The 17601-nt window shown below is 38.8% G+C and overlaps 1 protein-coding gene and 1 long non-coding RNA gene across 6 annotated transcripts in view; both read right to left on the bottom strand.

Annotated features, from left to right (window-relative positions):
- The window catches only part of LOC119481208 (serine/threonine-protein kinase pim-1-like), a 1020488-nt gene that overhangs the window by 487065 nt on the left and 515822 nt on the right, over nt 1-17601 (bottom strand). The window lies entirely within an intron of this gene.
- The window catches only part of LOC119481223, a 50225-nt gene continuing 35569 nt past the window's right edge, over nt 2946-17601 (bottom strand). For 2 of the 3 annotated variants that reach the window (XR_005205134.1, XR_005205132.1), the window contains 2 exons: nt 4840-4951; nt 2946-3248 (listed from right to left, as the gene is read on the bottom strand). This is a non-coding gene — a long non-coding RNA (uncharacterized LOC119481223). Of the gene's footprint in view, nt 3249-3558; nt 3697-4839; nt 4952-17601 lie in introns of those variants that run through there. The other variant, XR_005205133.1, reaches the window with a different exon arrangement.

The raw sequence follows: 17601 nt of genomic DNA, 5'->3' as shown, positions 1-17601 counted from the left end.
TGGTACCCTTAACTTAATATTTTGTTGCACAACCTTTTGAGGCAATCACTGCAATAAAGCGATTTCTGTAACTCTCAATGAGACTTCTGCACCTGTTGACAGGTATTTTGGCCCACTCCTCGTGAGCAAACTGCTCCAGCTGTCTCAGGTTTGAAGGGTGCCTTCTCCAGACTGCATGTTTCAGCTCCTTCCACAGATGTTCAATAGGATTTAGATCAGGGCTCATAGAAGGCCACTTCAGAATAGTCCAATGTTTTCTTCTTAGCCATTCTTGGGTGTTTTTAGCTGTGTTTTGGGTCATTATCCTGTTTGAGGACCCATGACCTGCGACTGAGACCAAGCTTTCTGACACGGGGCAGCACATTTCGCTCCAGAATGCCTTGATAGTCTTGAGATTTCATTGTACCCTGCACAGATTCAAGACACCCTGTGCCAGATGCAACAAAGCAGCCCCAGAACATAACCGAGCCTCCTCCATGTTTCACATTAGGTACAGTGTTCTTTTCTTTGGATGCTTCATTTTTGCGTCTGTGAATATAGAGCTGATGTGACTTGCCAAAAAGCTCCAGTTTTGTCTCATCTGTCCAAAGGACATTCTCCCAGAAGCTTTGTGGCTTGTCAATATGCATTTTGGCAAATTCCAGTCTCACTTTTTTATGATTTGGTGTCCTCCTTGGTCGTCTTCCATTAAATCCACTTTGGCTCAAACAGTGACGGATGGTGCGATCTGACACTGATGTACCTTGACCTTGGAGTTCACCTCTAATCTCTTTGGAAGTTGTTCTGGGCTCTTTGGTTACCATTCGTATTATCCGTCTCTTCAATTTGTCATCAATTTTCCTCTTGCGGCCACGTCCAGGGAGGTTGGCTACAGTCCCATGGACCTTAAACTTCTGAATAATATGTGCAGCTGTAGTCACAGGAACATCAAGCTGCTTGGAGATGGTCTTATAGCCTTTACCTTTAACATGAAGGTCTATAATGTTCTTTCTGATCTCCTGAGACAACTCTCTCCTTAGCTTTCTGTGGTCCATGTTCAGAGTGGTACACACCATGATACCAAACAGCACAGTGACTACTTTTCACCCTTTAAATAGGCAGACTGACTGATTACAAGTTTGAAGACACCTGTGATGCTATTTACAGGACACACCTTAGTTTAATATGTCCCTATAGTCAAATTATTTTACATCTTTTCTAGGGGTACCATCATTTTTGTCCAGGCCAGTTTCATTAGTTTGTTTTTTAAAATGATTCTGTTGAACCACAATTCAAAAACAATATCTGATTTTCATTAGTTCATTTTCAGTACATTTTTATTTATTATTACTTTTGTCAGTTTCAAGTTATTTCAGTGACCATTGTGGGTTTTTCTTTCTTTAACGTAGGGGTACCAACAATTTTGTCCACGTCTGTACTATAGTATGTCTTTGTATTTTTTCAACATACTATACTATGACTTTTTTTATTTTTTCGACATACTATACTGTAACATTTGTATTATTTCGACATACTATACTATGACTTTTTTTTAATTTTTTCGACATGGTATACTATGACTTTTTATTTTTTTGACAAACTATGACTCTTTTTCGTCATACTATACTAGGACTTTTCAATTTTTTTGCGACATATACTATGTTTTTTTTAGACATACTATGACTTTATTTTTTCAACATACTATACAGGACTTTTTTCGACATACTATTCTATGACTTTTTTTTTCTTTTTTTCGACATGCTATACTATGGCTTCTCTTCGACATACTATAGTATGCCTTTGTATTTTTTCGACATAATATACAATGACTTTTTTATTTTGTTGACATACATTGATTCTTTTTCGTCATACTATACTATGACTTTTTGTATTTTTTCGACATACTATACTATGATTTTTTTCATTATCTCGACATACTATACTATGGCCTTTTTTTAAAATACTAGGACTTTTTTAAAACATTTTTTTACATACTATACCGTGGATTTTCTTAGACATACTATACTATGACTTTTTTCGACATACTATGCAATGACTCTTTTTCGACATACTATAGTATGACTTTTTATTTTTTTCGACATACTATACTATGACTTTAAAAAAAAATGTACATACTATACTGTGGCTTTTCTTTGACATGCTATATTACTTTTTTTTATTTTTTACATACTATACTATTACTCTTTTTTGACATACTATACAATGACTCTTCTTCAACATACTATACCATGGCTTTTCTTCGACATACTATAGTTTGACTATTTATTTTTTCAACATACTATACTCTGACTTTTTTTCCACATGCTGTAGTATGACTCTTTTTCGACGAACTGAACTATGACTTTTTTTGACATAGTATAGTATGTCGAAAAATGTCATAGTGTATGCCATAAAAAATTGTCATACAAAGTCATATTATCTCATGAAAAATGTAATTAGATTAAATTGTTATATTAAACTTTGTCATTGTACAAATAAAAGTACAGGTACTGAGACAAAGAAATGCATGTATGTACAGTGTAGAAATTGATTAAAATATTGTATGTAGAATAAACAGTAAGTGCTATGAATACACTAGATATATAGAGTATGAACAGTATGAACAGTATTAACAGTGTGTATGTTTGCTGTCACGGAGGTGCAGACTTCAGCAAGGTGTCAGCTGAGGAGAGAAAGCTGTTCTTGAGCCTGCTGGTCTTGGAATGGAGATCCTGTGGCACCAAGCAGAGGACTGGAGGGCAAGCAGTCTGTAACAGGGTGAGTTTTACTTTAACTGTCATAGTATAGAACATGGCTTTTATGGCTTTTTTCGACATACTATGACATATTTTTTCTACACGTCAAAAAAAAATAAAAAAGTCATAGTATAGTATGATGAAAAAAGACCAGAGTATAGTATGCCATAAAGTGTCATACAAAGTCATCGTATGTCATGAAAAATGTAATTAGATTCAATTGTTATATTAAACTTTATTGTCATTGTACAGGTACTGAGACAAAGAAATGCATGTATGTACAGTGTAACAAATTATTAAAATATTGTATGTAGAATAAACAGTAAGTGCTATGAATAGACTAGATATATAGAGTATGAGCAGTATTAACAGTATTAACAGTGTGTATGTTTGCTGTCACAGAGGTGCAGACTTCATCAAGGTGTCAGCTGAGGAGAGAAAGCTGTTCTTGAGCCTGCTGGTCCTGGAATGGAGATCCTGTGGCACCGAGCAGAGAGCAGGAGGGCAGGCAGTCTGTGACGGGGTGAGTTTTACTTTCACGACTTTTTTTCAACATACTATGACTTTTATTTTTCCGACACACTATACTATGGCCTTTTTTCATCATGTCGAAGAAATATGTCAGAGTATGGTATGCCATAAATAATTATCATAAAATGTCATATAATGTCATTAAAAAGGTAATTAGATTAAATTGTTATATTAAACTTTATTGCAAAAATAAAAGTACAGGTACTGAGACAGAGAAATGCATGTATGTACAGTGTAGAAACTGATTAAAATATTGCATGTGGAATAAACAGTAAGGGGTATGAATACACTAGATATATAGACTATAAGCAGTTTGAACAGTATTAACAGTGTGTATGTTTGCTGTCACAGAGGTGCAGATTTCAGCAAGGTGTTGGCTGAGGAAGCTGTTCTTGAGCCTGCTGGTCCTGGAATGGAGATCCTGTGACACCTAGCAGGACAGGACAGGAGGGCAAGCAGTCTGTGAAGGGGTGAGTTTTACTTTCACGGCTTTTTTTCGACATACTAGTATAGCTTTTTTATTTTTCCGATATAAACTCGGGAAAAAAATTTGGAAACTTGTGTTTGGTGGATTATTTCTCTGTTGTTACAATGCTAATTGGCATTGTATTTTACATCATTGGAAAGCCTGTTTATTTACCTTCACAACGATGTCCAACTTGTAAGGATCATGCATTTGTGGGATGAGCAGCACAGCTGATTATGTGGGTAGCGCCCAAGAAAAAATTGCCAAAATGCTCTGCCAATTGTAAACAGTGTATTCTCCTGTTGGTATTGACTCTTGTTTTGAGTTGTTTGGTGGATGATTGAACTCTCTATTAGTAACAAGGAACAAACAAGACATATTGGCAATTTTACACTTTATTCATTTAATCCACAGTCAGGAGCCTCAGTAGCGGTGGAAGATCCATACGCAGCCACAACAGCCTGGCACCTCCTCCTCATGCTGGTCACACGTTGCTGTGGGATGGCGTTCCATCCCTCAACCAGGATCAGCTTGGAATTGCTGTACGTGTCCTGGTTAGATGAAGTGTAAAATAGCCAATATGTCTTGTTTGTTCCTTGTTACTGATAGAGAGTTCAATCATCCAATCCACCAAACAACTCAAAACAAGAGTCAATACCAACAGGAGAATACACTGTTTACCATTGGCAGAGCATTTTGGAACATTTTTCTTGGGTGCTCCCCACATAATCAGCTGTGCTGCTCATCCCACTATTGCATGATCCTTACAAGTTGGACATCATTGTGAAGGTAAATAAACAGGCTTTCCAACGATGCAAAATACAATGCCAATTAGCATTGTAACAACAGAGAAATAATCCACCAAACACAAATTTCCAAAAAAAAAATCCAGAGTTTACTACTATGACTCTTTTTTGTCATACTATACATTTTTTTAGACATACTATACACTATGTTGAAAAAGATTCATAGTATACAATGTTGAAAAATAAAGTCATATCACAGTATGTTGAAAAAAATAGAAATAGTCATAGTTAGTGTGTACATTTTTGTTTTTAAAAGTCTTAGTATAGTATGTTGAAAGAAAGCCATGAAAGCCATACTCACCCTGTTACAGACTGATGTCCTCTGCCTGGTGTCACAGGATCTCCATTCCAGGACCAGCAGGCTCAAGAACAGCTTTCTCTCCTCAGCTGACACCTTGCTGAAGTCTGCACCTCTGTGACAGCAAACAAACACACTGTTAATACTGCTCATACTGTATAAATCTAGTGTATTCATAGCACATGTATATACACTGTACATACTGCATTTTGCTGTCTCAGTACCTGTACTTTGTGCAATGACAATAAAGTTTAATATAACAATTTAATCAAATTTGATATGACATCAGACAAAATGTCGTCCCTTGATTGGTAGAAGATCTTATTGGAGAGGAGTGGATGTGACTTTGTTCTGATATATGCGTAATTTACGCACAGCTGACACTGTGTACCTTCACTTAATATTTATGTCTACCAACATGGCATGTTGTGTGTAATATGCTCCAGAATTATTCAAGTTATTACAATGCTGGAAGGAAATGGCTACAGACCAAATGAGTTATTTAGCCACTGTAGAAACTATTAATATAAATTATATCCACACATCTTTACATAAAACTAATATGCCATTACTAGCATATTTCTCTTCCATAGGTCTTGCCTTCGCCATAGTAGAGTTCACAATAAAGCAAGTGGGCACAACTATCGGGTCAAACGAGGCTCGTGCATGTGCGCCCAGCTCCACAATGACTGAGATATATAAAACAGAACCAGGTGTAAACCACTTTGTAAACTAGGTTAACTGGAAGTGTCCAGAGAGGAAAAGTTGCTATGGTGCCAGGCTGAAAGAATAGCTCGATACTTAATTGTCATCAGATTAAATCACAGGGGCAACCGTGTGGCACGACGGATGTTATGACCCACTTGTCAGTTGACTTGAGTGACGGCTTTGATTAATAACAACACAATCAAATTTGCATATGTGAATAGAGAAGTGGAAGATAACAGTCTGCCTGCTATGACCTTGATTGGTTTGCTGATCTCACTGAAAACAAAACTGATGGTGGCGTATGTCACTAAAGTCATAATTTTTATAAGCAAGAGAGAAATTTGAGTTTAGTGGAAACCAGCATTATATCCAAAAGGTACCTTTCTGGTGGAGATTATCAAGGCCATTTCCACAAATCACCCTCCTGATGTTTTCTTCGGTTTGTGCTTTTCAGTCGTAATACTGAATATCAGATTTTTCACACAAAGACAGCAAATGTCACACAGTTTCTTGTTCTGACTTACATTTTTCAAGTGCCTCAACTTAACAGTTTTATGAAAAATAATCTTTGTTCAACTTATTGGGATGCCCTCGCTTCAATTATTACTTAAGAGTTAAGTGAAATATTAAATCCAAGCACACATCTATGAATGGTTTCCTGTGGCTTTCACATGCTGTCACGCTGTGGGCAAGATGCAGACTATCGATGATCGGTGTGAAATAAACACGCACTTAACAACAAGAGAGTCCTAAGTTCTCTTAATGAGGCCTCTGGTGGCTTCCTTGTGGTCGAAGCAACAATTTGTGTTTCAGTTGAACATTTGTGCAGTAGTAATGATCACATGGAAGGCCTACTAATCTACAAAAACAGACTAGTCTGTTCCCATGGTGATGGAGATATCAAGTATGTCATATTGTGAGAAAATCGGATTGTTTAATTCCATCACTTCCATCATTCACTTAAAATATTAAAAAGTAACAAACTGGAATTGTTTTTCAAACCAGGCTACGCCATCCTATAATGTACCGTAGCTGTATCCCGTTTGGTCCACTATAGGCATCAGTAATCACCTTTTGCTGTACATAATCGGGTGCTTAGCAGCTTAATGACGGCGTCTGCTCTTGTTAAAGGGACCCTGTGGAGTTTTCATTGTAAACAAACTGTTTTGTTTAATTCAACATTTCTCACACATTGTGTGGCCTTACAAAACAAGTTGAATGCATTTTCAACCTCAAAACAAGGTTTGCAACTAACAGTTATTTCTACTATTGATTCATCTGTTGTTGTTGAATGATGATGATGGATTCATCTTTTCAGATTATAAAATGTATTTGATAATTAAAAATAATCACAATTTCCTATAGCCCAAAGTGGCATCTTCAAATTGAAAGTCCAGAACCCAAAATGCTTAATGCAGGCTTGCAACTAGGGCTGTCCTCAACCTAGGGTTGGGCAATATATTGATATCTTGATATGAGACTACATATCATCTCAGATTTTGGATATTGTAATATGGCAGTGTGTTGTCTTTTCCTGGTTTTAAAGGCTGCATTACAGTAGTAAAGTGATGACATTTTCTGAACTTATAAAACTGTTCTAGCTGTTGTAATATTTGCCTCTACTCACTTAGCCATTATGTCCACATTACTGATAATTATCAAAACTCTCATTGTGTAAATACTATGTAAAAGCACCAATGGTCAATCCTACAGTATTGTTGCAATATCGATAGAGGTATTTGGTCAAAAATATTATATTTGATATCCTCCATTTCGCCCAGCCCTAATTCTTAGTCGACTGACACATCGATTAGTTCATTTAATCAAATCTGTAAAACTGAGTTTTACCAGAAATGTGCTCATAAGTTTCTTAGAAATAAGTCTTTTGGCATGAAAAAGCATCAAAAACAATTAATCGACTAAAGAAACCTTAGTAGACTAAGACCAAAACGACCGTTTATTCGACTACTTGACAAGGTGGGGGCAGCACTACTTGTACCTAATGATTATTTTAATTATCAAATAATGTGGAAATTATTTTCTTCATCAATTATTCATTTAGTCTAAAATATGTCAGGAAATAGTGAAAAATGCCCCTCAAAATTTCCTAAAGGCCAGGTTGATATCAAAATGCTCATTTTGTCCAAACAAAAGCCCAACACCTAAATATATTTAGTACACTATCACATTAGACAAAAAGTAGCACAGTTGACAAACTGGAATTAGAGGTTTTCTGGCTTGAAGAATAGCTTTAACAGCTGACCAAAAAAAAAAAAGAAAAAATCTGCATTTGTTTTGATTGTTAATCAAATGATCAATTAATTGACTGATCATTTGCTTTATCTAATTTTAAATTCAGAGAAAAGCAATAACATTTGAGAGTTTTGGCCTTGTTGTTTGATAAATGACAAACTAATCAACACATTGGATAATTGATTACAAATTTAACTGATTAGTAACTGATTCACAAAATCAGTGTGACTTCCCAGAGGCATTTTTAATGGGCCTTTTCTCCTTTTTTACTGGAGCATTGCTACCTTTTATAGCACATTACCTTGCCTTTAATTATATTATAGTGCTGTCTGAAGGTGACAGAAATGGAGACGTCAATTAACATCCATTACTCATGTCATGCCACAGCTAAAGCTAGTGTGAGCTTCAGATTATTGAGCTACAGTAAAAGTCAGCATCCAGTCAGCTACTCAGAGAAAAGCTGCAGTGTTTTGTGTCTAGACTTGGCCACTGCCAGATAAAAACATGACTTCTCTGAAGCCTCCTTCAACGGACTCTTTGCCTCGAAATAGGTCAAGGAACTGCTTTAATGGAGTCTCAACATCACAAGAGAAGCAAATGTGTTCATTTCCCTGGGTCCAGAGGTCATAGACCAAATTTCTCATTTGGAACCCAGACTGAAGCTGTTTAATAACTCCTACCTCTAATCCATAAATGAGTGCCAGAGTTCAAATCCCCTTTGTGGCTTTCTCTTTGCTCATCCATTTGTCCGCATTTCCACTGTCCAAATGAACAGCAAATACCCACTGGGGAGAGCCGTGAAGTCTTGGCAACTCTGCGTGTCAAACACCTACTGAAGAAGCTCTGTGGGATTTTGGCAGAGCCGTGCAGCAGCAGCTGGCCAAGGAGCCGACTTTTTCTAACCCGTGCATGAGTCTCTTACATGGGCCACAGGGGTCCTCTGCACTATTGAGGTGCAACTTTCCCCTCTAATCCCTTTGCTGCTGTTCGATAATCCCTTCACTGCTTGCTTTGCTGCTTTCTTTGCTGTAATCCTCCTGTCTGAATAAAGAGAGAATAGGCGAGGAGGACGGTCTACATAGTGTCTCAGACGGACCGGATGGACTGTCCCTCTCTAAGCTTCCCGTCAATCAGCACAACCAGGATCTGATCCATCCAGACACAGGCGCTGCCAATTCACTGCTTTTTCTGGACTCTCCATGAAAAATGATTCAGATATCATCTGAATGATTGTAATCGCTGAAAATAAGCCAAAGATGTGAAATGGATGCTAAGTAGCACTGAGCAAATGCAATAGTCAGATGTTTAAAAAGCATAGATAGAAACTGATAATCATGGAGTACAAGCAGGAATGAAATGAAATGCCACGACGTCAAAAAACACCCGGTTGAAACAGCAACATGGCGTCAAACGCACATCACTTTCAAATGAGGGATTTTGAGCACTCGCTCTGCATGTGTGGTCTACTGCCGTCTCTCTATTCCTTTTCCATTACTCCCTGTTCAAAGATTGCTGGTGGGGACAATTTTCCACCTGTCTGATAATCAGAGACCAGGGGCTTGCAGGGCAGTAAAACCTCCCACCCTGCATGTCTACACAGAAACGTCCCTGACGGCGCATCTCGTGTTAACGCCGACATTTGGCTCTGCTCAGTTTCTTGATGTGATGATCTCGTAACTCGCAGGGGCGCACGCCGCCAAACGTTTGGGATGCCGAGTTAAAAACAGGGACACACCGATACCGATGCTGGATCGGATATTGGGCCGATACTGACTCCAATAGCTGGATCGGCTGACAATGGGGCCGATCTATTCAGTTCAATTCTGTGTTTATATACTATATGCATTATAGACTAGAATTTGAATTCCTGTTTAAGTTTGGACCAAATTGTTGCTGCATTAAAAAGGTTTGCTGGTGTACTAAATAACAATTCAATAAATTTATATCCAAGTATTTATTTGTGACATTTTGTTTTACAAAGTTAGGAAAGCAATGTTTAAGTCCAGCCTGATGTTGTTGTTACATATAAAAAAAATGACCCTAGTCACTTCCACACAGTGAGGCATACAGCTCATCAATTAAACACTGGTATCAGATCAGTACTCGTATCGGCCGATACCCAAAGCCCAGGTATCTCAATCGGTATAGGGGTGAAAAAGTCGGATCAGTAACTAAACATGGGAAATACAGGAAGTGAGAAACAGGAAACTATCTGCATGTACTTCCCTCCCCTGGATTCAACTTCATCATTAACAACTATTAGCAGCAGCACAGCAGCGCATCACGAAGCCATGGGCAACCTTATGAGTGATGAGTGAACAATTCACACATCAATTAACCGGACGGATCAATGCTGCGTGCTGACCACACTGACAAATTCAATTTCTAATGAATGCATCAAATGATGGCCAGTAGCTATAGCCAGGACATGGATCATTTCTTATCAGCCCTCCAGAGTCTATCTCAAGCCCTTTTGATGCTACAGCGACTGACACCTGCAGAAGCAGGTATGTGTGTGTCCGCTTGTGAAAGACGGGGACGGAAGAGAGAAGTAAGGAGTGTTTATATATGTGTATGTGATGAGACATCTCATTAAGTAGTGAAACTGCTCCACAGAACTGGTTTAGCCCCGGGTCTCAGAAAGGGCAAAACCACACACATGCGTACACAGCTGATGCACTTTGTTCCTTCTTTTAACACAACAGAGGCTTGAAAGTGTGTGTTCCTGTGTGTTTGAGTGTGTGCGTGTCTGAAAAGTGTGACCTCTCCTTGCCACTGTGAGCTTAAAGCGTTCCAGCTCGAATCAAAGCACTGCAGCAAATATAAGAGGGAAGCTGAAGAGCAGAAACAGAGACACACACACACAGCCAGACAGGGAGGATTCAATGCGACAAGAGGCAGAGCGAGCGAACAGAGAGCAGAGGAGAGCGGCTCAGACTGCGACACACAGCCGAGACAGGAATTAAGGAATTAGAAAGCAAACAGAGGGAGAGGATAAAAGAAGGAGAGCGAAATCACTCATTTTTTTATTCATGTACGTCAGAGACACGGTGCCGATCATCAGATGCGTTTTTTGTGCATATACGTTCTCCACCTTGGTGTCAGAATATTGCACTGTTGCCGTGGCAACAGGCGTGTTCAGGACAAAAGCGTATGTTGTTCCAAAAGAACAAACAGTCCGAGCGGACTCATTATAACTCATCTTCCCTCTTACGCACATAAACGTCGATGCACCTTCTGTCCGGCAAGTGACAGGAAAATAGCATTATGTTCAGGGTTGAAAGTCACTTGCGTATGTGATTGCTAAAGTCGAGCACAGACGTCGTCTTTATCTGCGTTAAACAAGTGATGCGCGGTAGCTTTGAGTCACACCTGGTAATCCAGGCTGAGCCATGTGAGAAGTCACACTTCGTGCTGGCAGCCTGAGAGCTCCACATGGGGCAATATTAGCTTCTACAATCCCAACTCTACAAAATCAGACTTAAAAGGCTTGGAAGCTACAACTGAAAACACTATTCCACTGTCTTCTGTAAACTGGAATTTATGACTGCCAAAAATGGTGTTTTGAATGAATGGTGCCTCATGGTACGGACAACATTTCCTACTCAAATGTTCTACATGCCAGTTAAAACATTTTGATGCTCAATCTGTCTACACACACCATGCTGAGCTCTACAACTTCATTGCGACTCCACTGCCTGAGTTTAGCCCTTTCTCCTAAAAATTACCCTACCATTCAACTAAACTGCAATCTAAATTTCATTTGTAGGGAAATTTATTTTGTCACGGATTACGTTTGTCTTTGACACACCACAAATAGCTCACAGAAGGCCGCAGCAAGTGACGTATAACGAGTGACGTGCAGAGCATGTGACGCAGTATATCGAGTGAATGAGAGTTATGTGGAATAATAACGTTATTAAAAGTTACGTGGTATAATTCCGAGTATAACAAGCGAGAATGTCCATTACAGGCAGGTAATGGCAGTGGATGGGTCAAAAAACACACAGGACTTTCCCCCCAGATTTCCTTCTGTGTGATAGTAAAAGTCAACGTTAACTTGTTGAGATTTTTGTTTTGTTTACAACGTTAACCACGTGCCTAAAACTGTTTAATTGTAAGACTGTAATCCGGGAGAAAATATATTTCCCTCGAAACGTAATTGAGAATGCAGTTTAGATGAATGGGAAAGTAATTTTGTAGGAGACAGGGTTGCTGCTTCCACCAATTTATCCGCCTCTACCAAACCAGCCTTGTCCTGTGCCAGCATTCAGCTGTGTGTGAATATATCTTAAATTACATCACCTCATATTCATTCATTGTTTAGCTGCAATCAAATCATTTTTTATATGTGTGCAGTTATCTGACAACACAAACAAAATCTATGATGAGAACTGAATTGTAGGTTGAGCTATAGTGATAGTTATTATGGAGGGCAGTGGTGACAGAACAGAGATGTAAAGTACTGACACTAACGTTGCGTAACCAGCATGAGCCTGTCACACTTCTTAAGATTGTAGCTGTAGCAATTTATTAAGTAATCAAGCAACAAATGATTCGTTTTCAAAATGGTTGCCAATAAATTCATAATCAGCTAATTTATTCAAGGGAAAAATGTATGAGGATTTACAGATTTTTTGTATATATGATAGTACTGAATATCGTTGGACTGTTGGTTGGACAAAACAATAGTGCCTCCCTTCCACCGGACCCTGCATCTGAGAACTAACACTCAATATCTGTGGGTAACGATGCCAAAACAGAGAGGAGGATGAGACGGGAGAAGGTAGTAATGATGAAAAACTATTTGATTTTGAATGTGACCTTTGAAAACATTGTTATGTCTAAAGCACTCTCTTAACAACATAATGTGAAGGAAAAATCCACACTGACATACTGTGACTAAAGAATAACACGTCTGTGGTCCTTCCATTGACGGCATAATGTGTCCACATATTCAGCGAAAATTGTGTTTCTCATCAGAACATTTTTCAGCTGTGAAAAACATCTATTGTGAATGTCTGGTTTTGGTGTTATTACCTCACAATCACAGCACAAGGTCTTCTTTTCCACATTCTTCTTTTTATACAGATATTCAACAATCGAGAGCTTCAGTATTATGTATGAGTTATGAGTTATGAGCGTTGCAACTTTTTAGTTAGACTGGAAAAACTCGAGCTATCACTGTACTATTCATCCACAGCTGGATAGAAGGAGTTCACAACCGTTCTCTGAGAGCTGTCACAAGTCATCCCGGGGAAATCAAGAACTTAAGTAGAAGCAGGTGAGGCTCAAGTGGTTCCAAAAATAACCGTAAATTACAACACTTCATCACAAAATACCTTCAAGAAGGCACCATCATCATCATCATCATCACAGATTGGTGACATACAACACTTCACTGAAAAGAGATATTGGACCGTAATGGTTGGCCATCATTAATGCCATTACATGCAATTTCTTGGTTCCAGCTTTATCGCTCCCTTATAAAGGACTGGGGATGAAGACAGTCACTTTTAGCCCACTTTAATGGGAATTTCATCTAAAAGGCAGCCTTTTATTGTCTGACCGCAACACATTTTCCTTTAATGGGACATTACAGTAAATATTAATCTGTCTGCCCTTTACACATGTTTGTTTTATAATTGCATTCTGCTACGTTTAAAGGGAAGTGGGGCATTTTAATTAGGCTCGCACTGACCTAATTTTTATGGTGGCGTTGACTTAAGGTCATAGTAAAAGATTGGCATAACCATTGCTGCATACTTTTCCTGTGGTAAGTATGTGAAGTGTGGTTTGTTTCTAGCGCTGGGCGGTATGATCTAAAAGCTGTTTGGATGAATTTTCATCATACTGATGATGATAAATGAATATATCAGTAGATGACATTTCCTTTCTCCTGCTGGCTTACTTTGCATACATTTGTCTGGATTAATTACAGTAAAATGTTCTAGATTAGATTTTGGGCTGATGGTTAGTTCAATAGTGGTTCAACCAAACATTCAAATTAGATTGCATTGGTTGTTGTCTACAGACATTGTACTCCGTTCATGTGGAATTAGACTATTTTCTTCAAATTTAGGTAAGGAAGATATTCATAATATCTTTAGTGTTAGTTTAGGAATGGGATTTACTTTAGTTTTAGTTTATTGTCCGACATTAAAGGTTAGTATTGTTCTTATCAATGCGTCTGCTAAATGAATGTAATGTAATAAGAATTGCTACGTTGCAGCAGTATCCAAGTCAAACAGGCAGAATATTATTTTTTATTCTGTCATTTTATGTGATTTTTTTGCATTATACGATAAGTCTGATTTTGTGATTTAATGCGTCACAGTTCCTGGATTATTGGATTTTAGTCAAATCAAACAGAAGAGATTTGTACAGTTTTGATTATCTAACCTGATCAGGGGGAAATTGAGTCTTTCAGGTACAGTGACTCACTATGCAAATGAGTGTTTGTAGTGTATTTCACCAGTTATCTGTACAATATGGTCACTGTTGTCTGCTGTGATTATTCAGAGTGGCAACGGTATATTACAAGCTTCTACATATACGTCTCAATATTTGACGATGTAGGCTAACCACACAATATGCATGTTGGGAACTGTGACATATCAAACAATACTAATCAATGAAACATATATATATTTCATATATTCTTTCCCCTGCGAATTATGGCAGGAATCTATTTAAAGATTTCTAGTTCGGCATGTTATTGTTTCCCTCACAGTGGTGCACTATCAAATAATATTGTGACAGCTTGTATCAAAGCAAGTTGATGAAGAGTATCACAAGGACACCCATTTTAAGGAAAACTATGACAGCTCTTGGGTCTCGTTTATAAAACAGTGTGTAGGATCCACACTAAATGTACAAATGACGAAAATGTACGTACGACAAAATTGTCTGATTTATAAAACCAAAACGTACGCCTGACAGTGCAAAATTTCCTTTTATAAATCCCAAATCAACTTGGAAATGTGCGCACGTGGATCAGCCTCATATCCCGCCCTCCACACGTCCACATTCAACCATAAATGGTCGATGTAAAGCACCTCATGAATGTTGATGCACATAAATGCGCCTGCTGATAAGTGGTTCTTTATGGTGAATCACGGCAAGTGCCGAGAGGAAGACCAAGAAAAGGAATTTTTCTGACACAGAAATCGAGGTGCTTGTGGGTGAGATGGTCCCTGAACATTCATTCCCTCTCAATTCTTCCATTCACGTAGTCCTCTAGCAGTGCCAGTGCATACGTCATGCAGCATTACGGATTACGAGTGTCACGGCAATATTTATATGTTTACAGCAATGAGACTGATCGCTTCACAACTTGCCAAAATGATCGTGACAATCAGGAATATCCCCCACCCTGGATATCATTTGAAAATGGAAGTTTGATAGGTGAACACAATTTATATATATATATATATATATATATTTTTTTTTTTCATGGCGATCTTGGCCTGCATTATGATTAGAACTGATAATGAGGATATGGAGTGTAACGATTGTGTGAGAGCTGTCACTGGCTTTATTTCCAGACGTTGCTAATTTACACAATCCATACTGTATGTGCAGGTGGTGAAGATGTGTCAGGTGGAGGTGACTGGAGGAGGCAGAGTGTGTGTGACAGCCACCGCGGTGTCTCCATGGTGCACAGTGCGCACTAGAGACAGTCTGATATTTGCATCGGGTAGCTGTTTTCATTTTGTCAATGTATCTGTCCCTATGAAATAAACCATAAATAAATAAAGTTGTGTTCACTGCAGCAATTTTACACACAATCGCTTTATGAAAACTAAAATCAAATTTGGTGATATATACCCAGTATTAGAAGATATTATTAAAACTATTGACGCTCTGTTCTGCCATTCTTCAATGCTATTTGATTTGTAAAATAGGATTTCTAAAACCGACGATGATTTCAACAGGTGCAATGTGCTCCACAACTGACCACGAGTGGGAATGTGATGCTTATACACTCACCGGCCACTTTATTAGGCACACCTGTTCAATTGCTTGTTAACACATAGCTAATCCGCCAATCACATGGCAGCAACTCAATGCATTTAGGCATCTAGAGGTGGTGAAGACGACTTGCTGAAGTTCAAACCGAGCATCAGAATGGGGAAGAAAGGGGATTTAAGTAACTTTGAACGTGGCATGGTTGTTGGTGCCAGACGGGCTATTTCAAAAACTGCTGATCTCCTGGGATTTTCACGCACAACCATCTCTAGGGTTTACAGAGAATGGTCCGAAAAAGAGAAAATATCCAGTGAGCGGCAGTTGTGTGGACGAAAATGCCTTGTTGATGTCAGAGGTCAGAGGAGAATGGGCAGAGTGGTTCGAGGTGATAGAAAGGCAACAGTAACTCAAATAACCACTCGTTACAACCAAGGTATGCAGAATACCATCTCTGAACGCACAACACGTCAAACCTTGAAGCAGATGGGCTACAGCAGCAGAAGACCACCCGGTACTAGCAAGGTGTACCTAATAAAGTGGCCGGTGAGTGTATATTCACAATTGAAAGGTGCTTATGGAATAGCTATGGCTCATTAGGAAGAGCACAAATAACACTGCTGGTTTGAATATATATGATAAAGTGGATCCATGCATGAAGTGAAACTAAATGTGAGAGAGGCATCATTATAATGATTCCTCACATTTAATTGCTACAATCTGGCTTCATTTCACCATCTCGCCATCTGCGTCGCCAATTTCCCTTGCCTCCATAATGTGCGTACGCATGGGTCAGTGTGCACATTCTTGTAGATTACTATAGATCACAACTTTTGCGTGGGAAGTGGCGTACGTACATTTTAGACCCCGTTTTGTGCGTATAAGTGAGACCCCTGATCAGTGGGTTCAATGCCAGTTATCGCTGCCTGAAGAGGAATAAGTTGCTGCCTCCCCTAATGCCTACAGTGCAAGCACAGACACTAAAAAAAAATAACATGGCATTAATGTGCGAACAAACACTCCTATAGAATAAGTGTGACAAAATCCACTAAACCTCAAATAATGAAACACTTCAAGAGATGATACCTTGTTATTAATCTATATCTGTACAACTTCAGCCAGCCATGCTATCCTATCCAAACTCCACATCTGAATTGAATACAATAAAATAAAATAACACACACACACACACATACATACTGATACACACTAGAGTTGCACGCCTATCGAGAGACTTCAGATGATTGGAGGTCTACAGAACTTCCTACGCCTCAGTAGAAATGATCATTTTACCAATGATATAAAAGGATTTGGGGTTTTGATAATGTATTAGCTGACAAAGCTGCAACCCATCAATTCAGTCTAGCTGAATAAGAAATCAATCTCATAGGCCCTGTTGAGACCTGATATTAATATGCATCCTGAGTGATCCAATCACAAGTGTACAACTCTAAGTACAGGTGTGAACGCACTCAAGACGCATTAAGATCCAATCGCTGAGACCATATTCAGAGGTGGTCTGGGCCACATATGGCCACATTCTTATAAAAGAGGGTACGCGAATGTGTCTTGGGCCACATTGAATGACCACCTACTCAACTGACATCCCACTTGAATCCGCGGGGTCACTGCGCTCCTCATGTGACTAGACAGGCAGACGTGATCGCTGCTCTGCCACAGCAGCATGGAAACGGCTTCTGTGCACTACTATATCCTGTCAGTACAACTGTATTTTGTTAAAATATATCTAATTTATAGGCTACATATCTACAGACTAGGCACGCAAAGTGCATTATTATCATACTGTCAGAGCCGACAGAGGCGCAAAGGCAGCGG

This window comes from Sebastes umbrosus, chromosome 22 (assembly GCF_015220745.1).
Source record: "Sebastes umbrosus isolate fSebUmb1 chromosome 22, fSebUmb1.pri, whole genome shotgun sequence".
Classification (NCBI taxonomy): Eukaryota; Metazoa; Chordata; class Actinopteri; order Perciformes; family Sebastidae; genus Sebastes; species Sebastes umbrosus.
The sequence above is the reverse complement of the archived record's forward strand: the minus strand, read 5'-3'. Positions and strand labels throughout refer to the sequence as shown.